At 39.1% G+C, this 25,765-nt stretch overlaps 1 pseudogene; it reads left to right on the forward strand.

Annotated features, from left to right (window-relative positions):
* Window positions 1-999: 999 nt before the first annotated feature.
* Window positions 1,000-25,765, forward strand: part of LOC103749482 — a 105,360-nt pseudogene continuing 80,594 nt past the window's right edge.

The raw sequence follows: 25,765 nt of genomic DNA on the forward strand, positions 1-25,765 counted from the left end.
TAAGGAAGAAATGAGGATCAAGAGTTCATTGAAGATGAAGACAGGAGAAGAGACATTACCATACAGGGCTTTGAAGATATGTAAAGAATATTTACCCCTATCCCTCCCCTCTTAATTTTCCTCCTCAGCTTCTAAAAAGTATTGAAATTGTGGGGAAGAATACCTTGTACCTAAACATGGCACATAGAAGTCACCTTCTAACTTCTCTGAGAACATAAACATATATGCAAAATCAAAATCATCACAGTGCTCAAGTGAGTCTTCCAGAGGTGTTTCTAAGCTAGGGCTTCTCAGCCTTTGGGTGGCATTACTCATTGCTGTTAAGCAGTCATGTGCATTGTAGGATTTCTGCAACATCTAACCCATCCACTTACTCTGTCGAGACAAACAAAAGTATTTTCTCAAGTTGCAACATGTTTTGGGGAAAATAAGAAAATGATTCTTGTATGCAATCAACAATACTGCTCTGGGCCACTTTCTTTCTTTTATTCTGTTTGGCATTTCCTCATTTCTTCTGCTCTCGTCCATCCCATGTCGGAATTCCTTCCCATGCTTCAAAGCTAAGACTTTAGCCTCCTCTGGAAATCTTCATTAACATGGAAATACTTGTGCATGCCACTCTGCTTATCTGGAAAGAACATGGGGATCTTTAAAACTTCCCAGCCTAAATCTCCACCCGTGGATGAAGTACCTCCTTTGATGACTGGAATTGAGCCCATGCAGCTTTCAGCACCTAGGACAGCGCACACCCTACTACTTTGGCTGGTGCCCTTGAGGTGGATACTGAGGAAGAGAGGGTCCAAGTTTGAATTACAGCCACAAGTTGTAAATGCCATGTCGTCCTCCCCGTTTGAGTTGGCCCGATGCCAAAGAGATCTCTGCTGCCTTAGGAAATTCAGAGCCCTTTACTGTTGCTTCCCATAACCTACTTTACAGTAGCATAAAGAATAATGTAATTTTGAAGGTGGCTGCCTGCTTTATTTGGTCTCTATGACGAAAATGTCAACCAGGCCCGGTGCTATTCATTTCAATATGGCATATATCCACAGTTCTCAAGCCTTGGGGAAACGATCGCCTCAGGAAGAGAAGAATGTAGAGGCAGAATCCTCCTGGTGCTCTTTCCTACATTATTCACCAGTCAGTCAATCTGCTAGGAGAGACAGCAGACTTGGAAGCTAAAGGGCCTTTCTGTGGGTGTGTGCAAGAGGCGCTCACCTTTGTTTTCATTCCTCTCATGCTTCATGACGCTTTTCTATTCTGTTCCCTCTCTCATTCCTCTTTGGAAGTGGGCCATTTCAAAAGAGGAAAAAAAAGGACTCTAATTTTGTGTATTTAATAACACATATGAAAAATTTTAGATGCAGATGGATGTGCAGACTTTTGATGTATGTGCACTGAGCCACATATGCTGAAGAGAATGGTCTGTGAGCAAGTTGTGCTCTCTCTTCAAGGCAGGGTGCTTCTAGTCCTCTTTGACCACGTAATCTTTCAGCAGATGAAGTAGCTTAAAATGTCACAACAGAAAGCACAAGTAAATAAAGAATAAGATTATGAGAGTAACAATATTCCTCTTGGGTATGTATTTACCCTCTCAGGCTTAACAGTCACCAAAGAAGTCAAGTGTTCAGGAGGGTGCAGAAGACCAGGAAGCTCAAAGGGCATGCTCTCAGCATCTTTGTGAGTTAGCAAATGTCTCCATATTGTGTGCTTTTATGTGTCAACACACTTCAAATAGTAAAACTGAATGCAATGAGTGGTTGTAAATTGCCGTCTATACAGAGTAGCCCTTTGCTCATTCACTCAACTCAGCAGATGAACTAAGACACTAAGCTCTTGTTCACTTTTGAGAAACAATATAGGCATATAAAGTTCTTAGTTTCCCTCAATGATTGTTTATATTCATGAGTACTTACTATGTGCATGCCACCAAGTTAACAACATTGTAAGAAACATCTCATTTAATCACCACAATCATTTATGATTAACCTCTGTCCAAAATTAGAATGCAAGAATGAAGTAGAGTGGAAAATTGTAAACCTACAGTCTTCTTGTCTCAATTTTCTTAATGCTGGGAAGGAAGATAGATATGCACTCTCTTATCCAGCTTATTATTATTATTATTATTATTATTATTATTGGTCTTTTTGAGACTGGGTCTCCCTGTAGCCCCAGCTGTCCTGGAACTCACTATGTAGACCAGGCTGGCCTTGAACTCACAGGGATCCGCCTGCCTCTGCCTCCCGAGGGGTGGGATTAAAGGCGTGCACCACCACACCTGGCTACCCAGTTTATTTTACATTTTTACCAGCAATGTGTGAGCAGCGTGATTTGTTTGCATCTTTCCAAAATTTAGGATTTTGACATATTTTTGTCATATCTGCTGATAAATGTAAACATATATAAATATATCTATTTGTGGTTTTGATTTGTGGTTTTCTCAATGTCCAGTGGCACTGAACATCTTTCCATATCATGTGGTTCTTTTGGCATACGGCCTTCAGCTTTTAATGTTTCAGTATCTCCTTTTGATAACTGGGGCTTTTATCAGATATGCATGTGTATATGTGTATAATCAAACTGCAAGAAGATCTATGATTCATCCACGGCACATGCCATTCAAAAGATGGAGAATTTGCAGTGAAAAGAAATTTATGGGGACTAATGTTAGATTTTTTTCTAATATTCTAACTTACTTTTTCTACAATGTATAAGTGGTAGTTCAGACAGGAAAATTAGCCAGTCAAAAAAATCAAAAAATGGTTAGAATGGATATACACCAAATTAATAGTAAACAATAACAGTGAATTGCCTAAAGCATTTGGCTTTTATTTTGCTTTGAACTTGATAAGAAGTGGTATCTTATGGCCTGCCTTCACATACTCATCTGTCATTCAGTCTGAGCTTGTGTTTCCTTTGAGTTCACTGGACTGATTCATGTTCTTTGAATTACGTCCAGATAGCCAAAGAGGCTGGGTTTGGGGTCCATAGATTTCAGTAAACAGTGTCTGTGACAATCTTGTCCTAAGCTGGCACAATTTCTCACTCTTTTCCTTCCCTTCAGAGTTCTCCATACATGGCACTTTATAAAAAGTATCACATTTTGGTGCTGAAGAGGTAGATCAGTGGTTAAGAGAACCAGCTACTATTGCAGAGGACCCAAGTTCAGTTCCAGTAGCTACATGGTAACCAACAAGTTTGTAAGAACAGTTCCAGGGGATCTGAAGACCTCTTCTGGTCTCCCCAGGCACTGCATGACAGGAGTGCACTTAAATATATGTAGACAAAAAACCATACACATAAAATAAAAATACATAAATAATTTTAAATTATTACAGATTCATAGTCCCTTCCTTCCTTCCTTCCTCCCTCCCTCCCTCCCTCCCTCCCTCCCTTCCTTCCTCTTCTCTCTCTCCAGCTCTCTCTCTCTCTCTCTTTCTCTCTCCCCCCGTTATATGCAGCATACCACAATGTACTTGTGCAGGTCAGAGGATAATTTGTAGGAGTTAACTCTCTCCTTCTACCCTGTGTCTCTTGGGAATTGAATGTAGGTCCTCAGGCTTGGCAGCAGATATCTTTACCTGTCCCCTTTCTGTTGTATTTTGAGCAATCATTCAGTATCTATGTCAAGAGGTAGATCAATATTCTTCCTCAGGATGAGATAACAATAGCATATATTAGGAAAAGGTAAGTCCTGGTTCCAATGTAGACCCTAGATTCCCCAGGAGTATGGCTTCAAACTGGTGACTGACCATCTTTGAGATCAATTTATTTCTTTCGAATTTTTATTTTTATTTAAAATTTTCATGCATTTTTATACTGGGTTTTAATCATTTTTACATAGCATCATGCCCTCTTTCAACTCCTCAGCTTCCCTTCGAACCCTTCTCCTCAACAAATCCCACTTTTAATTTCATGTATTATTTTTGTGTATCACTCATGGAGTTTAATTTTTCCCTAACATGAGTGGGAGGTAATTTATGTTGGAGGCGGAGGTATTTTCTTCAGAGATGTAGCCACTGAAATTTGGGCTTTGGACCATTCTCATTTTTGCATTGTTAATTGAATTTTTGCCATTTTCATACAATTAGTTTGATGGCATTTAGATCCACTCCCCTCTCTGCACCTCTCCCCACTGCCCTCGCCTAATTTAACAAACCCCCATTACACCCATATATATATATATATATATATATATATATATAATTACAGCCTATAGATAGATTATAACTTGTGACCAAAATATGTCCTTCACTGAGAGTCCATCTAGGTGATTCAATTGTTTTAAAACTTAATTTAGAGGTGAAAGTTTATAGCAGTTTCAGAAAAATTATATACAATGTTCAAAATCCAGTTTAGTTGGTCTTAACAAGTGGGTCCTGGATGATAGTTCTATTTTTATTCATTTCAGCTCATCCATGTGGACTTGTTTACCCTCAGTCCCTATGTTCCATGAACAGCAGTATCAACATCCCCCACTCAATATATCCATCTCTACTAAAGTCACCCAGGCACTGTAGACAAGTAGATAAGTTACCTGCTGCCATATTACTCAACTTTTCCCTTGAAATACTAGCACCATACCACCAAATCAAAGGACAGAACTATTAGCTTTGAAGACTGGACCATCTATTTGAACTCTTTTGATACTTTCCTTGAAATAAAAATGAATAAAATAAAAATAGGCTATCAATCCCAAATATTTCTAGTAGTAAAATAGAATTTCCTTACCATGATGGTTAACCTTGTTTGTCAACTTGACCTAACATGGAAGAGATACACTCAGCTGAGAGGAATATTCTCCATCATATTGACCTGTGGGAATATCTGTGGGGCATATTCTTGATTGCTAATTGATGCAGGAGGGCCCAGCCCACTGTGGGTGGTACCATACCTGGGCAGGTGGGTCTGGGTAGCATTAGAAAGGTAGTTGATTGAATACGAGCCTGGAAGCAAGCCAGTCAGGAGCATTCCCCAGTTGGTTTCTGCTTCAAGCTCTTGCCTTCAGTTCCTGGCTTGACTTTCTTTGATGATGGACTGTATTCGTAAGTTAAAACAAACCCTTTACTCTGAAGTTGCTTTTGGTTGTGATATTTAGCTCATCAACAAAAAGCAAACTAGAACATTTACTATGGAATCCAGTGTTATTTGGGGTTGCTCCAGTATCCATAACAGTCTCCTTCTGTTGGCATGAGATGGGGTTCTTATATATGTGTAGCAGAGACCTTTGTGTACTATAGGACATTGTTCCTGCAACTCTGTTTTGTTCTCACACTTCTTTTGAACGCCCTGTTTTCTTATATACACAACAACCCCCTCCAATTGCTTTTCATAAGTGGAACGTTTTCAGACCTTGCTTCTTCATCAATCTTGTTGATATTCTATGCAATTGATATCCGTACTAAACACAATGCTTAGAACTCACCACAATTCACCAGAGATAAATGAAAATTGTTTGTGTTTCTGGATACTGTGCTCCATGTAATGTAGCCTAAATACTTAAAGTACCCTAATATTCTTCTTTCCTATTTTGTGTGTTTGTGTGTGTGTGTGTGTGTGTGTGTGTACAGTTGTGTGCACAAATGTTAGGCCAGGTGTTGTCTTCAAACATTTTCTTCAATTGTTCCTTAATTTCTTTGGAAAGGGGACTCTCACTATACCTGAGGATCATCAATTAAGCCAGACGGGCTGGTCAGCAAGCCCCAGGGATCCTTTTGTCTCCATATCCCAATGCTGGGATTACAACACTTGTTGCCATGTCCAGCTTTTCATGCGGGTGCTAGGGATCCAAACCCAGGTCCCCATGATTGTGTGTAATAAGCACTTTATCAACTGAGTCATCTCCATAGCCCAATATTCTACTTTAAAATACTCATGACAAAGCTTTAGTTCATGTATAATTGCTGTGTGACCACTGATCAACTTCTGTCATTCATGACTTCTCTCACTCACGATTTCACTCAAGGATGAGATTGCCAATTCATGTATCTACTTCTCTAACAAATTTTGGAGGGAACTACATAAAATGTCCTCTACTTGTGCAAGGTAGAGGGCACTGGAGATGCTGTGCCTAATTCCTGTTCTTAGGATCTCTCAGTCAGTCATGAACTAGGTCTAAGGGGAAGTGGGCAGCCTGACCACGATCCTGATAACTGGGAGGTAAGAGAGGACCAATGACAGAGCATGTGTCAGATTCAGGCCTGAGCAGTGACAAGCAGGCATAATAGAAGGAAGCTCAGGGTAGATTCTCAGAGTGGAGGCCTGGCAAAGGGTTTGGACAATGTCAGTGTCTTATCTGAATCTTCAGGAATTGTCCCAAGTCTATCTGCAACCTACTTTCCTCTTTTGTGTTAGCTAGATGAACCTCATATGCTTTGAAAGAGTGAAATGGCCCAGAGAAAGCTAAATAAAACAAATACTTTAATTCACCCCAAACTTTTTTTTCTACAATTTCTGGCATCACACCTTTTCTGATGGTTTTTCTTTTGGTTTTGACCAACAAGGGACATACACTTATAATAAGAAAAAGAAATATTACAGTTTCCATTGATTTATTCTTAGGACCACAGACAGTACTTGAAAAATAGATATGGAAAGAGTGATCATGTGAACGAATGAGCAGGAGTCATTCTGATTCATGTTGATCTAAGGAGTCTTACCTGCCCAATTATGGAAATTCTAGAACTACCACATAAAATTACAAGTGCAGGTTTCCACACTTACTGAAACTGAGCCTGAATTATGACCAGAAAAACTGAGAGCTTATGATGCTTAATTTTAGTTAAACAAGAAACCTAATTTCATACCTATAAATAAGCATGTAACCCCTAAGCCTTACATGTGTTGGAGAAGGGCCAGTGACAAAATCTAGTCACTCAAGTTGAGAGTGGGGCTAAGTGCTATGCAGAAGCCTTCTATCCCTCCAAATGAAGGAAAACAGCCAAACACAGGAAAATATACCTTTCTGCTCTACAAAGAATTCTGAAATTACATGTGGTCCTCACTTTCCTTATTTTATTTAAGGTAATTTTGCCTTTATTATGAAAAAAAGCATAAGGCTAAGTATATTATACAAAATGAGCTTTCCATGGAGAGGAAAATATAAATTTCACAAGCTTAGATTTTAGAGAGCCAGTAGAATAATGCTGGATTGGGCTGGAAAGATAGCTCAGCAGTTAGGAGGGTGTGCTCCTACAGAAGACCTGAGTTAACTTCCCAGCATCCGTGCCACGTAGCTCACAAACACCTGTAACTCCAGACCCAGAGAAATCAACAGTCTCATCTTCTCTGCATGGGTACCTGCACTCAGGTACATATATGCAGACACACACACACAATTTAAAATTTAAAAAAAGCAGTGGATCATATAGCAGAATCAGGGTGAAGGGAGCAGTTGTCCTTCTGTTCAAAGGATACCACCCTTGAGAATAGCCCACAAATGAAAGTTGCCAAGTTTTTTCTGCATATTTCTCTTTCATCTTTCACTAAGCCCCGACTGAAATCACCTACCTTATTATTTAAAGTGCAACACAGAATTGAAGACCAATGATCTAGCTACACAAAGCTGACAGACGGAGAAGGAGAAAGCCATTTGCTTGTTTCTAGTGACAGGACAGCCTCTTCCATTTTGGTGTCATTGTCTAAAAGTCTATCCACAAAGGACCTTTGACACAGCATAAGTCTAAAACAGTTCTCCTTAACTGTTCTTTACTGACGTGAGTTTTACAGCTTAACTGGGACTTGCACAGAGTGCAGAGGCACTGGGCCTCCTACCCTGATCGGATACAACAGGGAGCCTATGGGTAGTCTCGGGAGCCTCTTTCCTCCTGGTATTTGTTGAGCACTGCTAAAGTCTCCAGAGCTCCTAGACTAAAATCTAGTCTTTCAGAAACTTATTTGTATTCATTTTAATCAAAGACACTCCCTCCTCCCATCTCTGCAGAGAGGCTAGAGGTCTTGACTGAGTTCTCTATAGCCATTGGGCTATTCTTTGATTATTTTGAATCTTAGAGCAAGAGTAAATTTTGTTTCACATTTTGTTAGAATACAATAAAAGTGGAGATTCTTGTTTTTATTTGTTTGTTTGGGTCTTTCTTTGGGAGAGTGTTAACTTCCCAATAGACCTTTAAAAAGATTTCCTCTCTGCACTGAGATTCTCAAAGTTAATGCACACACTCAAAATGTTAAGTGTAAAGTTGAAGCTCATTGTTGAACTTTGGGGATGTTTTTAAAGAACCATTTAGTCAGAGCATCTCTTCTTTTGGTGCTAAAGATTCAGGGCTCACGTGCTCTTCTTTGCACAAGAGCTAATTTTCTGAAGAATTCATATCTCTTTTCTCCAAAGACTTGGAAATATCTGAACGCAGAGCACAGGCTCCTTGCCTTGTCCAGTTGTGCATCTTACATTATGTTGTAAGGCACGCAATGATACCTGCGTGAATAAAGATGGGATATGTTTTTTCCATACTTTTAACAAGTGGCACTTAAAGTTTCATAGATGGAGCTGGAGCCAGGGTGTCTAGGAAACCAAGCTTTCTGATGGTCTAGCTTTTAAGTGCAGGAATTGGCTTTTCATAGCTGGTGACCCTTGGGACCTAAGGACTAACAGCATTATCTGACTTCGGTGCTGTGTGTTAGAAGTGTCACAGGATGTCTAAATTAAATGGCAAGTGCCTTTGTGCATTGTGTCTTTTTATAATATTTACACACAGATAAGCCCTCCATGAAGGAGAAGTATCCTGTGTGTAGACAGAAGTCAATGAAATACAGGAGCTGTACCAAGTTGCTCATGTCATACAAAGGCACTGGCTACATATGATATCAATTCAGAGTTTTGTTAGTAGATATAGTCCAGAAACTTAGTTTTGCATTAATTTAAAATATTTTATTATTTTTATTTTATGTGTATGAGTGTATTGCCTGCATGTAGGTGAGTGCACCCGTGTCATGCCATGCCACAGAGGTCAGAAGAGGGCTTTGGATTCCCCTGGAACTGGAGTTAAGGACAATTTGTAGCAGCCATGTTGGGTGCTGGGAATTGAACCCGGGTCCTCTACAAGAGCAGTCAGTGCTCTTAACCACTGAGCCATCTCTCCAGCTCCAGGTTTGCATTAATTTTAATGAAATATTTATCAGCTGAAAATTAACCAATAGCCATTTACTATTGATTTAAAAATAGATTCCTTTAAAGTGTTATAACAGCAAATTGGCTTTGGTGCCTTAAAAGAAAGTCAATGTTCTGTTTCATTTTGTTTTTGGTAAAACTTTTACCTTGATAATTTCATCAACATTCTTGTTTGTTGTGTCTTATAAATTCAAGGGAATGAGAGAGAGAGTAGATGGAAAGTCATTAGGAATAATCATAGTTACTGTACAGTTGCCAACAGTATGTCACAAATATATAGCACAAGATTACTTACCATGCTATGTGATGAATTCCCTAGACACTTATGGGAATTCATCACATCTTGAGCATCTTCTAAAAGTCCTTGTATTGAAGACTTGATCCTGGTTCATGGTGTTACTGAAAGGTAGTGTGATCTTTAGGAGAAGGGGCCTACTGGTAGGAAGTTAGGTAAGTGGTACATGCACTCGAAGGAGCTACTACAATGCTGGTTTCCTCCTTGTTCTGTTTCCTTACTGGCCACCAGTAAGTGAGCATCTTTGCTCTATCCCATGCTTCCAGCATGAATACTGCCTCACAACAGATCCAAAATCCAAGGGACAAGTGATCGTAGCCTGAATCTTCTGAAATTGGAACCAAAATAAACATTTGTTCCTTATAAGTTGTTGTTTATCTATCTATTTTGTTATGGCAATGGAAAGCTGACAGATTAGAGAATCTTTGTTGACTGCAGGGAAGATGTTTTTGACAGGTCTTTCAGATGGTTAATATTAAACCATGGAGAAAGACAGGCTGGAACAGACTCTCTCCAAAACTTATTTGCCCTGTGACCCTGGTAAATGGCTTCATTTCTTTGAACTTTATTTTCTTCACACACTAGAATGAGACTTATTAATGGCAGTTTGAGGGGTTTCAGGATAAAGAAATGAGCGAAAATACCTACAAAATCTTTAAAAGAATTTGGGTGTGTTTTCAACTTATGACTTAGATGTTGTTATTATTATTATTGATATACTGTGGATTCATTTGGTTATCACTTTTTTAGGCTATTTTCCTTCATGCCAAAAATGCAAATTGAGGGAATTACTGAAATAAAAGAAGTCTAATCTTACCACTTTTCCCATGAGATGTTTAATAACTACTAGCTAAGAACTGTCTTCCAGCTGACATGTCAACGTGGATGGGGGATCTTTTCAAGGTACCACTTCTAGATGAAGAGCTACAAGCCACCAATGACTGCTGAGAGAGAAAGGAAAGGAGAGAGAGAGAGAGAGAGAGAGAGAGAGAGAGAGAGAGAGAGAGAGATCAGTTTTCTCTAGGGACAAGCTCCTTGATGGGTTATCTAGTCCCAAGTGGTCAGCCCTAAAGACATATACATAAAGCAACACTAAATGAACTCAGTAGGATATGTGTGTGTGTATGTGTGTGTGCGCATGTGTGTGTGTGTCTGATTCATTTTTTTAGATACTGAAAAGAATATTGATCTAAATATGATTTTATGTATTTTGATATTTTAGTTTATTCATTTCATTTATTTCACATAAATTAGGCAATCAAAACCTTAACTGGCCAAAGTTCTAGTTTTGGACATCCACTATATTATTAGGTTTGGACATCCACTGATGGATACAAGAAGGGCATGTTTAATCAATGCTTAATAATGTTAATTGATGCAAGCTTATTATCATTAAATCTCTCTGTTCCTCTCTCTCTCTCTCTCTCTGTTCCTCTCTCTCTCTCCCTTTCCTCCTCCCTCAGTCTCTCTACATCTCTCATTCTCTCTGCCATGCTGGGGATTGAATTTAGGATCTCGTGCATACTTGGCTAAAACAATGTACCACTGGGCCACACGTAATCTCCTAATCTTTTTAATATGTTCCACAAAACCTCACAGATCATCATGTCCAGAAAGAAATAAAAGCTCTACTTTTTAGTCAGAAAGATTGCATCTTAGTTTCCAAAGGAGAAAATGTACATGATGTATATACATTTTCTAAAATAATGAAAATGAAGAAGAAAATTGAAATGATCAGAGATTCACGTTTTAAAAATACACAAATGCATTGTATATCCTCTGTGTACTTATTTGTAAAAAAATTGATATTAATAAATAGTGTCTGCTTAAAAAAAAAAAAGTACTGTGTCTTCTCAGGGCCAGGGAGATGATTCAACAGGTAGATAGCTCCGTGGATAAAAGTACTTGCAGACAAGCTTGACAACCTGAGTTCAATTCTTTGATTTCACATGGTGGAAGGAAAGAAGCAGCTGGATCTTACAACACACATGTAAATATATACATGCATATATGCACATACAAAATAAATACATATGTATAGAAATTATTAAAATAATTGTGTCTTTTATGTTCGTGTTTACAAGCTTTGTTTACAAAATACCTGCTTATATACTATACACAAGGGTTCCTTTAAAACATCCTTCAAAACTCAACTGCTGCTGTTCTGATTAGTCAGCTCTCTTTAAGGACTGTAGTCAAGTCATGAAGGAGTTTTTTCTTTTTAAACATTCATTTAAGGAGAGGAACAAGGATTACCAGTGATTTTCCAGCAGTCTTTGATTTCAGCTTTATAATGCAAATTTTCTGTTTACATGTAAGATACATTTCTAGAAAGAAGAGAACATTGACAGACAAGTTCTGATGTAAGGAACAGTTTAGAAAAATGTTGTTAGGTCAAGTGCAAGTGATGAGCATTTAATTCAAATTTAGAGTACAATTTTGGGAAGTTCTATTCTCTTAAACTTTCCTGTAATGTACATTGCTATATAAGCATTTATAATTCAAATACTTCCTAGTATCTTTCAAAGATCTCTATTTATGCCAGAATAAATCCAAAGTCCACCTGTATTCTTCCTGTCTCTATGAGATCAAACATATCTTTTTTTAAAATTTCTTGACATATGCCCTTCTAGTTTTCTCTGTGCTCCCCTCCTTATTTGATGTAAGTGGAATTTTCTGTCTTAGAGGTTTGCATAGTGTTTACATCTTTGGGCCACTGAAGCCCAAATGACTAATTCTCTTCTCATTCGGATCCCAGCTGAAACACCAACTCCTCAGACTTTCTCTATACCATATAAAGTAGCATGCTTCCAGCCAGTCACATGCATCTCCCTTCATTCTGAATTTCCTCATTGATCCTAGCATTATTTGAAATGGGTGTAGATGATAAATATCTCCATGGTTGTAGATACAGCTGATCCCTAGTTTATTATGTTTCAATCTGTGTCTTTTTAAATTTATAATATTGGGAAAGTGATACTGTGGATTCTGAAGAAGTTTTTCTTTGAGTTTGATGTAGATCTTTTCCTATGTAGGCCAGGTGTCCTCCAATCCTTCCCTGTGGTTTCTGAGCAATAGTGGTGAGCCTTAGCTCCCAGGTAGCCTCATTACTACAAAGCAAGCAAGCAACACTATGCACTGCACTGTGTATTATGAGTATTATGCTCCATAGGCTATGTGGACTCCATGCATTTCTAACTTACCATAATTTATGATGGCTCTATTGAGATATAGACCCATTATAAGCTAGGGGTATCTGTTTTAAATGTGTGTGAGTGTGTGTGTGTGACTCTGTATATGTGCATTGTGCATTTGTGTATACATGTGCAACACCTATTTTTTCTTTCTAAATATATTTTTAGTTTTTACTAATAATTTTCAATTTTTTTATAACTTCCATTCATGAGTTTTGTATTTACATTATTTCCACCTCTCCCAGACCCTGTCCAACTCCTTCTATGCCCCCCAAATTCCTCCCAATTTCTTTTTGTTCCCTAATTATGTTTTACTGAATCTTTGTGAACTTCATACATCTTATCTGCATCCTCCTATAGCCCAACTTACTGGAATTCATGCATTCTATCATATGTATTAAGGCCTATTAAATCAAGTTTGTGTCTCTGGATGTCTGTCTGTGTGGGTTCATCCACTAGAGTCTTGTCAGCCTGTCTAGCGTCACTCCCTTAGAAAGTACCAACTCTCCCTCACCCAGCAGTGATCAGCTGCCAATAGTTCCTCTACTAAGGTTGGGACTTCTTGCCATTTTCCCCAGTTCTATGCTGGGTTTTTGTTTGGGTTGCATTTTCGTGGGTCTTGTACATGTGGTCACCATTGCTGTAAGTTCGTATGAGCAAGTTCCCAGGCACCTGGAAAACTCTGTTTCTTTGTAGTCAATCCACCACTCCTGACTCTTACAATCTTTCTGCCTCCTTTTTTTCAATGGTTCTTGAGCTCTGGGTGGGTGAGGTTTAATACAGAGGTGTTGGGGGACCCTGCTGCCAAGGTTGCAGTCCACCATATCCAGATAGCTCTAAGGAGCTTGGCACTATCTTGAGGACTCCCTTTCTCAGTGGGGGGCTTCCTGCTCTCTGCCTGACCTTATCTGGAAAGCGCCTCCAAGCACTGATGCCTGGCCTTATTTGGAACAAGACCTTTGGCATAGTTACCTGCAATAAACTGCCCCCAGGTTTTTTCCTATAAGATAATTAGGCATTGCCCTATAGCCAGATGATAGGATCCCTCTACCACATGTAAATAAAGCATACTATGAACACCTTTCAGCTGAAGCTTTGGTTGCCACTTCCACCCTATATTTTTCCCTGACCTCCACTGAATAAACAAGCTGTATCACTGAAACTGACTCCCGGAAGGTCTTTTCCATTGTGCTCACTGGCTGTCCTGACCCCGCTAGTTGCTTCTGCTCCCTTTGTTCTTGTGGGTCGGTGGCCAATGACCCACGAGGGGAGGGAGAGACCCACATAGAGGAGTCTTATCCAGGGACATGTACTCTGCAATCTCTTACTCTACGTTTTGGTCAGTTGAGGCATTCTGTGTTAATCACTCTCTGTTACATGAGGAAGTTTCACTGGTGGGAGTTGAGGGGTGTCTTAGTATTCATTCTATCCCTCTTCCACTATGTTCCCCGAGTCTTAGGTGTAGAAGTTCCATTGTAGATATGTCACTTAGGACTTGTTATCTCATAAACACTTGTTCTCTGTGTTTGACCAGTTCTGGAACTCTGTGATAGTCTCTGTCTGTTGCAAAAAAAAAAAAAAAATTGTAAGAATAAGGATGCATGTTTAGTACACAGTAAGAAATTACATTTGTCTAGGGATGTGATTGATGTAAGGTTTTGTTTAGGCTTTATGACCTCTATAGTTATGTGTATTTGGCTATGTTTGCAGTGCCACACATGAGTTCCCTCCCATTGAGAGGGCTTTAACTCCAATTAGATAGTTATTGATTACCCCAAGATAAAAGTGCCATTACTGCACCAAGAGATTGCTTGTTTTGCCAGTCATTATTGTAGTTATTACGCTTTACAGCTGGGTTTGGACCACTGATTGATTTTCTCCCTTAGTAGCTTGTATAGTAGCCTCTGAAAGTATGAGAGCTAATTGTTAGGGAAGAGGATTCCAGGTCAATTCCAGCTCCATTTCTCAAAGTCCTGTGTCTGAAGTACATCATATCTTCAGCAACAGAATCTTTCCTTCAAGTTATGGGATGTAATCAAGGGCTGTGGCAATAGTCTGTGTTAATTTGAGGGTCTCTTGGACTACTTTGAACAACATGAAGGGAAGTTTCTCATGGCAGCAATGTGTTTTTGTTACATAGCCTTCAGCTATATGTCTATTTTTCAGTAGAACTTTGAGTTGATACATTTTCCTCTGGTTTTTCACACCATCTAAAAATTATTTGTCTCTCCTCTTATTCCCCCTGTATAATCCTCCCTCCTCTCTCTTCAGTTAAAGTACCCCCATTTTCCCTTTCCCCCCTAGTTCAATCCATTGCCTGTGTGTGTCCCCCATAGGCTCCAAGTATTTGGACATTTTATCACCAGTTGGTGGTGCTGTTTTGGAAGGTCTTAGGTGTGGCCTTGCTGGAGGAAACATGTCACTGGGCTTAGAGAGTTCTAAAGCCTTGCTGGATCTCAAGTCACTCTTTTGCTTCCTGTGCCCCTTGAAGATGTGAGAGCTTAGTTTCTGCTCCTCCTCCAGCCGTCTTTGCAACCATGCCTCCCCACCATGATGGAAACTTGCCCCTAGGAAGCTCAAATAAACTCCTTTATAAGTTTCTTTGGCCATGATTTTTCTATCACAGCAACAGAAAAGTGACTAATACAACCTGTCTCCTATTATCCTCCCTCTCTTGAGCTTCTTCTTCCCCTTTATCTCCATGGTTCCTTGTATACCCTTCTGTAGTCCCTTCCAAAATAAATAGCCCTTATTTTCCCATTTCCCCCTTGGTAACACCTATTTTCTACTATCACCCTCTCTCAGGATCCTTCTTTCCCTTTACTTCCATGATTCTTTCCCATTTTCCTGGCTCCTGTCGTTACATCATAATACATGCTCACATAAAAAGATTTGGTGCTAAGATCCACAAAGGAACAAGAACACAGGTCACTTGTTTTTCTGAATCTGTGTCACTTCATTTTGTATAACTGTTTGTAGTTCAATCCATTTATCTGTAGATGTCATGATTTTTGTCTTTCTTTGCTGCTGAGTAGAACTCCGTTGTGTAAATGTATCACATTTCCATTATCCATTCATCTGTTGAAGGACATTTAGTTAGCAGTATAGCCTGGAGTTCTCAGACAGGACAATCAGGAAAGAGCATAGGGTTAAGGTGGGGGTAGGAGCAGCATGGGGAGGTTCTAACAAGCTAGGTAACATAAGTGTGGGCCTGGGACAGGAGAATGGAGCTGATTTTTTTGATCAAGAGAATCATTATGTGGATATCAGGTACAAAAGGACCAAAGAAATTTCAAAGGGAGCTTAGCTCTTTTAGAAATCATTTTCCAGGATGAGGATTGGGTTTCTGGTATATGAGAGATGATAAATTAACAAATCCATAATTAAAGGATGAAATCAATAAATATAAGGATAGATGAATTTGGAGAAAATCACTTTACTCTGATCCAGGGAGGAATGAGCTGCTGAGGAGATAGCTTATTTGGCAAAGTGATTGACACATAAATGTGAGGACCTGAGCTCATATCCCCAGGAGTCATATAAACCTGGGCATGTTTGTGCATGCCTGGAACCTTGTTGTTGGGGGGCGGGGAGCAGAAACAGGAGGCTCCCCTTACCTGGGTAAGCACAGGGTTTAGTGAAAGAGTCTTCCATCTCAGAAAGATGTTAGAAAGAACAATTGAGGAAGACACATGATGTTGACCTTTGGCCTACACACACACACACACACACACACACAGATATGCACTATATCCAAAGAAATAAGCACCCACAAACATGTGTTAAAAATTAAGGAAAAAATGGTGGAATGAGAGTGGAGTTGGGCTTTAAGCCAGACCTTGAAGAACGAGACAATCCATACATAACTCCTCATTACAGAACTTTAGATATATAACTCATTTTACCATACCTATAACCTAGATCTATTCATTATAGCCCAAGGGAAGGAAACACATGCTTTTAGCTTCTGTTGCTGTATGTGTAGATGATTACGGGATGGAGAGGTCTTCAAGTCAGGTGCTCTGACTCTTTCTAATTCTTTCTTAGTCACCTTCCTGTGGTTTTACATATTCATATATTCCAGTTGGACTGCTTTTCCTTCATCTCTTAATTTCCTAGCAAGTTCCCTGCTCATTCTGTTTTCTGGGGCCTCATACCCCCGCCACCCACTTGGCCTGAGTTTTCTCCCAGCTGTGATATTTCATCTGACTAAGACCTTCTCATCCCCCACTTTGTAATCTAAGAATTAGACCCTGAAAGGCCCCTTAGTTTTCCTCCAGACTAATCCATTTGAGTTACACTCAGTTTCCAGCCTCTTGTATTTCCCTCATATTTCTGAACACATGGTCTTCTTATTACCTGGGGACTGACCTTACCACCATTTCACGTGAACTACATGATGTTGGGAGTGTTGATTGCATTGCATTTTTATCTCATAGTAAACCTTAGCCTTGTCTGTCAGAGGAACAGAGAATTTTGTCCAATGAACGAATGACTGTGCAGCAAAGGAGGAAAGCAGTGTTCCTTAAGTGGGATATTAGAATGTGTACTTAACATGAAACCATTTCTCCAACCATAGACCATTTCTTAATGGAAGCCTATGTGAAAAAAATGCCAACACTCCTTATTTATAAGGTACTTTGTTCACTAGAGTGATTAATGGGTCCTGCTGAGGGCAGAGGTGTGTAATTGCAGGTATGGTGCCAGAGACCACTTCCTGTCAGCATGCCAGACCAAAGAGGCAGGGATGATACACTGGAGACCTTCACCCAAAAACCCTTTATTAAAAGAATTATCAAGGGTTAATAGATGGGTGGTGACTGGTTAAATTCAACTCCAAATGCTTTGCTTTGACCACATACTCAGTATGAACTATTCTGGGTACAATGGTAAAGTCTGCAGTACATCCGTCAGGCTGTATTGTCAGGTCTGTAAGGATGGTCAGCACTGTGAACATCAGTTAGCAGTGATAATATCTAACAATGACTGGGCTCCACTGCCCCTTGCTGAATGCCAGTCAGTCACTATTCAGGATGCTTTTTACATTGGCAGTCTCTCCAAAACCCCTCCAAAGTTTAGATTGTATTTCAGTTTATAACTGAGGAATTTAATGCCCTGAAAGACATTATGACTATAGCATGAAACTATTAAAGATTACTTCTTTCCCATAAAAAATGCCAACTAACATGTCCACAGATTATTCTCATAGAACTCCTTATGAGACAGTATTGTTGACTAACATTGCAAACTAACCTTGTCCCTTCCAATCTCAGCATTAATCAATATAGGCTGTATACAAGTTAAATAATTGACTTCGAAGAGAAAACAGAACCTGGGATTCAGTGTTCATCTTGTAAAATAAACTGACCATAGCATGAGCCAATTAATGTTTCATGTGAATTCAAGTCTTTTTCACATTCACATTTTAAACTGTCTCCTGGGAGTTCATAAAGTGAGGTGGTTGGCTATGCAGCTAAATTAAAGAAATATAAAAAATATATATCATTTCTGTATAAAGAAATGATAGTGGGATCTGTTTCATGAGCTTTAGGAAGGCAGAGGAAGAGATGACCTGAGCACAGTGGAAACATGTCTAGTTCTTCAGGAGTATGTGGTAGTTGTCAGGTGATCCCTGAGGCATGCAGGGTAAGGTATATTGAAGAGAACCAGTACTTGTTCGTAGCTGTTTCTGAGAACCCCTGATGTCTTGCAAGGCTCTAGGCAGTGATGACAGTCTTCTAGGACTTACTGTGGCTTGCTGCATTTCCAGGCCTGCCCTTGTGATCTTGACCTCTATTAACAAAATATTTAAGTTTGTAGAGAGCTAATTTAGCATATTGAAGAACATCTGGATTGCATATGAATTTCCCATATATTTTAGTAATTCTTTTTACTGTTCCATTCACTCGTGTATTTGGGATTTTACTGGCTTTATTTTAAGGTTGGTTTATCTCCTCTGACAGAAATAATGCTTCAGGGAACATGAACTACTTTCACCAGCTCCTTTCAAGTTGACAAATGCTAGTGGTTCCTAGTGTATTGTCCTAGTTATGACAGACAGTTTTCTATAGACAAATTACTTTTTCCTTTAATATTACATCCAAACATAATATCTTTGAAGACACATGAAACCTCTACTAGGTATTCCTGTTTTAATTAAAATTTGATTTGGTGGGTTGCTACTGAGCTAAATACAGTGGGGTGAAAGATCTCTCTTCTCTCAGGATGGAGGAGGCAAGAGCTCCCTGGTTTCCCTGTTGTCCCATTACTCAAAGATGACTTGTCAAGGAGCTCAGGGTGTGAGTTCTCAAAAGAGAGTCAGGCTGAAGCCAATGAGAGTGATGTGACTTCCTTGGAACAGATGGGAATCTAAGTCTCTGTGGTAACAGGCATGTTTCTTTCTACACTTGTGAAGAAAAGCGTGCCTATAGGAAGAGCTTTCCTCTGCCTCCCGAGAAATGGAGGCAGCCCTTTCCTGAGACCCAGTTTCCATACCAGTCACTGAGATCAGGGCTCCTGTCTCCTTAGCTTTATAAAAGCCAATGGCAGAGAAAAGTTTTAAGAGCCACTGGACTGCCAGAACTCAAGAGGCTGAGAATCAGACCATGAGAGCAAGGTGAGGGTTATGACCGGGAAGAGAAGACCGTATTCGGGAAGGTGGGGCTGAGATGGTAGGTTGATGGAGGGTATGCCAGGAGGGAGTTACCTTGAAAATATCACACTGAGAAGGAAAATGAAAAGTATTAAGTACAATTCCCTTATGCTGTTGCTCCTTGGCTCACAACCTTCTATTATGACAGTATTTAATGTTCTCAATTTCCCATACAGTCTTGAGTATCAGCTACTCATTCTGAGGTACACAGGGACCTAATAGCACAGCTTCCATTGGTATGTGTGTGCAAATCTAAAGTAATGTAACCCCATAGGAAGCATCATGGGGGAATGAGTGTGGACTGAGGAGCAAAGGACCAGGATAAGAGTGAAATCTGACTTCAATGTAAGGAATAATTCTGCAGATCCTGGCCATGAAATCAATGCAAAAGAGGCTAAATTTAGCCAATATAGGGCAGATACACTTGATCATTAATAAATACATCCACAAATAAAATGTGTTAAAGGGATCCATTGGGGCATTAGGGCATGCCTGAGTCAGATGGGACCATATGTGCTTTTAGGACACATACCCTCTGCATCATAGATTGCTTTTATGCTTGATTTCTGAGTTACACCAGTCAACAGAATTGGCCCCTCTATTCTCTCTATGCCTTCATTTAAACATGAAGGTGAAATTCAGAGGCCTGTAGAGGCTACTTGGGTCATTCAAGAAGCCACTGGTTTTCTGGGAATTGCCTTTGTCTTTTCTTCTCCACATCAGATTTTGTGGCCCAGATTAGGATGTCTGCTGCCTGTCTTTTGTGGCCTCCTGCCCAAGCCCACTTGGGAACAGAAAGCAGCAGAAGCGAATAGTCTTGCAGTGGTGGAATAGTTGAGGGAATAGAGAATGAGTTTTGTTTCTCTTTTTTTTTTCATAACTATTTAATTGCTGTCTTGTGCAGGAACTCCCAATGATGACCAGGGGTTTTATAAAACATTGTAGCCCCATTCAACAACAGACTACTAATTAGTTCATTTACTTGGGTACTAAACTCATCTAAGAAGAGAAGCAGAGCCTAATTAGAGAAATCTCAAAGGATATTAAACTCTGATCCTTTAAAGTTACAAATTTTTTGAACACAAATCCGCAAAAGCATACACACATGCAACACACGTGCTTGCATACACACAAACGTAGTGAAACCAGAAATTGCACATGAATAGTATGTATTAAGTCTTTGGTGACCACTGATAATTAACAGAATTTCAGTCACAATAACTGCTGTTTGTTTTGATATTTAAAATAAGGAAAAACAAAATGAAATATGTTCATGCTGAGAAAAACCAAAATTTCTTTTCCTTTCACACTATACATATTTAGAAGACAAGCTTAAAATTGGAAGTCTCTAAAAATGATGGTGGTGGTTTTCTTCCATCACTATAGTTTTGATGCATTTGAATTTTTTAAGTTTAAGCCATTGCGATCTTATTTTAAGCTCATGCTTGGGTTCAGGAAGACTGACCTTTCATTTATTTGATTAGCTTCTCCATTTTTCCAAATAGTAGCAATATTCCAGGCATTACTGTAGTCATTTGGGGAGATATCCATAATCAGACAAAATCCTATCATCCCAGTAGTAGCTATATGCCAATTTTTTCAACAAATGATCAACTGATTAATAATGCAATTAATAAAAAGCATTGGGGACAGTGAGATTGCTCAGTGGGTAAGGTGCTTGTTGACAGTCTGTGTTCCGTTCCTGGAACCCACATGGTGGAAGGGGAGAACTGGCTCTTATAAGTTGATCCTCTGACAATTGACATGTACATCATGGTATGTGTCCCCCTTATAATGATTAAATAAATGGTGGACAAATTTTAATGGACATGGTTCCATCTCAAAAGGGAGGTATAAACAGAACAAAGCAATGGACTTATGTGTATGTGCAAGCTAGTACACACACACACACACACACACACACACACACACACACACGTCAAGTTTATGGTTGCCAGAAATGTGGACATAAATTTACGCTGTTTTGAGTCATCTAGTTTGTGATAATTTACATAGAAGCCTTAGGAAATAAATGCAGACAGCTTAGAATTTTATCAAATATTAACCCATATATAATAAAACTAATTTTCATCATAAGTTTTTAAACAAGAATTTGTTTCAGACAGTGTCATCTCTGAGAAAGAAGTTGTTAATAAGTAGAACAAAGGTAGGTTAGGGAGATCATTTGAAAGGATTGTTTAAAGGGCTGCTGGAGCCATCTTCATGAAATGGCCATGCTAAATCAGTCAGCTGGTCTCACTGTTAATCAAAGAAAGGGTCAGCGGTCATAACCATCTGCTACACAGGAAAGAGCCATTCTCTCTCCCCACATCCTGAGAAGACTTCCTGGCCTACAGCCAAGGCCAGTGTTAAGATGTGAATAGTGTATATTTTGACCAAATGGACAGAATAATTTCTAATTATAAAAGTAATTTCTGATCCTTGAAATGAATTCATAAATAATAAAATATGTATGTAAAACCAAATGAAGGCTTGGTCATGTAGCTCAGTCAGTAGAGTACTGACCTACCATACAAGAAACTGTGTTTAGTCATGAGCACCACCACATTAATTGAGTGTCGTGCATTGTATGTCTGTAATCTCCCACTTGGGAGGTAGAGGAAAGAGAATCAGAAGGGCAAAGTCATCCTCAGCTACATAGTAAGTTCAAGGCTAGCCTGAGCTACATGAAGCCCTGTCCAAAGCTGAAAAAAACAAACAATTTACCTGTAATCTCACCAGCTTGAGCTATTGGTTGAATATATCTATATGTGTGAATATATTAGCTAAAATAAAGGACAAGATTATTCTGCAAATAGAATTTGAAAACTTGACATTGTAATAAATTAGATATGGATCATGCTACTTTAATATCTGTATGGCACACCCATGAGTGAGCCTAGCATAGGTGATTTATCATTCATTTGTTGATAGACTTTTAAGTAAGTTTAGTAGCTTTTGCTAAACTAAATCACATGTTAATTATCTTCATATATATATATATATATATATATTTGTAAATTTAGCCAAGTGCTTTTTCAGAATTGCTGTTTTTGCAGTGAGCTATGTCCATATCTAAAGTATAGGTATGCTACATAAGAATTGAAATGTTTAGCTGGAGAGATGGTTCAGTAGTTAAGAGCTTTGTTCTTGCAGAAGACCCAAATTCAGATCCCAGGGGCTAACAACCACCTATAACTCCAGCTAGAAAGAATCTGACAGTCTCTTCTAGCCTCTGTGGGTACCCACACACACATGGCATACATACACAAATGCACACATGTGTACACACATAAATAAAAAATAAATCTTTTAAAAATAAAAGTGATGTCTAGAGAGATGTCTTAGCAGTTAAGAGTGCTTTCTCTTCTTCCAGAGGACCTGGGATCAGTTCCCAGGACCAACATGGTGGCTAACAACTACATAATTCCAGTCTCAGGGGATCTGAAACCTTCTTGTGGCCTTGACACCTCTATATGCAGGCGGTGCACTTATATACACATGCAGGCAACTTAAACATATAACATTTTTTAAGTGAAATGTTAGCTCTAGAAACCTTAAGCACTATTTAATCTAATAGTTACATAAACCACAATGGATTCACTAGACCTGTCTCCCTTGCCTAGCCTTATATGGGAGGTGAACAGTTTAGTGACAAATAATAGAAACCTGGTCTCTTGACATTAAGAATTTTCCAGCTCAACTACAGTATGAACAATGAATGAGTGATTTTACAAACTGATATTAACTACACAGCTATAATGAGTACGTGTGTGTGTGTGTGTGTGTGTGTGTGTGTGTGTGTGTGTGTATGACAATATACCATGGTCCAGCTCACCTATAAGAGATTAGGGCAGTGATTACAGTTAAATTTGGAATTATTTAGAAATACATCACAGACATGAGATGCCAGAGAAAGAACAGTAAAGAGGATAGAGTTAGAAGTAAGAAAGAAAAGTGATAGGGGGCAGGGTGGGTTAGCATGGGTGTTTACAGAGTCCAGCCCCATGCCTTTATGTCTCAGGTGTCTCTTATAATCCCTTAGGACTCAGTAGATACTTCTTTGATAGATTTTAGAAGATTTCTGTTGACACAGGTTTTATATTCACCTCCACCATTTAGCACAGTACTTTAGAGATATGCAAGTAGTTTTCAATTTGAGAATGAATATGCCAGTGATATAATGAGTCCACGATAGTTTAAGGGAAAGCCTTATTGAGAGAGGAGAGAAGGAAAGCCTTTGAACCTGTCATGGATACTTCATGGTGGGGGTGACTTCAATGAAGTATTTTGAGGCTCAACTGTATGCCACTGTAGTGAATAAACACCTGGGATAGCACGCTGGGGCTCTGCCTATTTAGCCCTGATCATACACCACCAAGACCCTGGGTGTCTCTGGTAAGTACGCTGAGATGTCTGGTCACTCCTGTTCTTACAAGAAACTGTAGAAGTCCCAGTTTAGGAATCCAGCATCAGGACAGCTAACCTTAAGCCTTGTTCTACTAACAAAGTAAGTACTGTCCTTTCCTATGTACTCATGTCCAATACACTGGTTGAACTCCACTTCTCTCAGCTCTCCCTACACTGAAAAACTTCCTGCAGAGTCTTTTCTAAAACCACAGCTGGTTTTGCAGTTTTCAGCACTGTGGTCCATGAGGGAGAAGCTTATTTCTCCCTATTTTCTTTAACCTCTTTATTTAGATAAAACTGACAAAATTCCATATATTTAAAATGCAAGTTTCAACATATGCACCTAATCATGAAGCCATGACAGGAGTGGAGATAGAAAATCTATCCTATTAATTGCAATAGTTTATTTTTACCCCTCAGAATATTCTTCCTTCCTGCCCCGTATGTCCACTGATTTGCTGTCTGTTAACTATACATTAATTTTTCTTTTGTAGAATTTTATTGAAAAGAAATCATACAGTATATAGTTATGTGGAAAGGGCAAAGATGGTTTCACTCAACAAACCATTTTGAGATATCCTTGAGGGTCTGTGAGCCAACAGTCCACACTTATTGTTGCTGAGTGTCATGTCATTCTGTCCTGGGCCACAATTCCTTTTTGTGCTATATTGTGCTTTCAGCTTTTAGGTTTTATATGTGTTTTCTCAGATTTATTCCTGAAGAATGTATATTTCCAATGATACTATAAAAACATTTCAGGGGCTGGAGAGATGGCTCAGCAGTTGAGACCACTGGGTGTTCTTGTAGAAGACCTGGGTTCGATTCTCTGCATCCACATGGTGGCTAACAGCCGAGTGCAACTCCAGTTCCAGAAGATCCAACAACCTCTTCTGACCTCTGTAGGCACTGCCTGACACTGGGTGCCCCTACCTACATGCAGACAATATACTCACACACATTAAATAAAACATTAAAAAAAAACATTTCAACACTTTTCAACTTTCAGATGTTACTATACAGAAATGCAATTGATTTTCATAATAATTTTGTTTCCTATGTCTTAACTCACTTCTTTGTCTAAAGATGTACCCCCAAATTCATATATTGGGAACAATTCCAAGTGTTGGGAGTTGGGGTCTTTGGGGACTTCTGTCATGAATTATCAGTATGAACAAGCTTGATGTAAAGAGTTTGTTTTGTTTGTCCTTTCATTGTCATTTGGAGTTGTACATATCTTCTCTGACAGACTCAACCATCAAGGTGTCGTCTTGAAATCTAAAAGCAGAGCTTTTCAAAGATTGACACCCTGACCTTGGTCTTTCCAGCCTCTAAGAATATAAGAAATAAAGTTTTGTCTGTCATAAATTCTTTAGGCTTGGGCGTTCTGTTACAGCAACACGAAAAAAGACCAGACACTCATTTTTACAGTTTTAGTAGTCTTTTTGTAGACTCCACAGAGACTATTATATGGTTTTCAAATAAATTTCTATTTTTGGCACATATTTCTACAGATAAGCATAACCTGGAGATCCAGGTGTATGTTTGGAGACCCTGTCTTTTTAGTTATCTATGTTCCATCATGATTTCACTAACAAAAGGTTCTCAAATCCCAGCTTCCAATTGCTGTTCCCTTGGGCATTGGACATTATACTTCCTTGAATCTCTCTACAAATTATCTTAAGAAATGAATTCCAAACTGAACAGCAGGCCTCAATGCAGCCATTCCCATAAGTTTCCAGGTCCATATATTTCACAGGTCTTGAAATCTCTCACACTATGTAATTATGGTTAAGGTTTTGTTCTGGCACAATATGAGCCACAAAAACAACAGTAAATTTCTGGCACTTAAAGGAATGCTTGGTTTCAAATAAAATCTCAGTCAAAGGCAGGCAGATCTTTGTGAGTTGCAATTCCTCCTCATCTACATAGTGATTTCCAGGCTCACCAAGGTGTAACCATGTCTCAAAAAATAAAATAAAATAAAAATTCAAACTTTTGATTTACCTTGGAAAGTAGAGCACACAGCTACATTGGACATACATGTTCTTTTCCATAAGCCAGACACATGCTACTCAGAGACACATTAAGCTAGG

This window comes from Nannospalax galili, unplaced genomic scaffold, assembly GCF_000622305.1.
Source record: "Nannospalax galili isolate Female #2095 unplaced genomic scaffold, S.galili_v1.0 scaffold63, whole genome shotgun sequence".
NCBI classification, from domain to species: Eukaryota; Metazoa; Chordata; class Mammalia; order Rodentia; family Spalacidae; genus Nannospalax; species Nannospalax galili.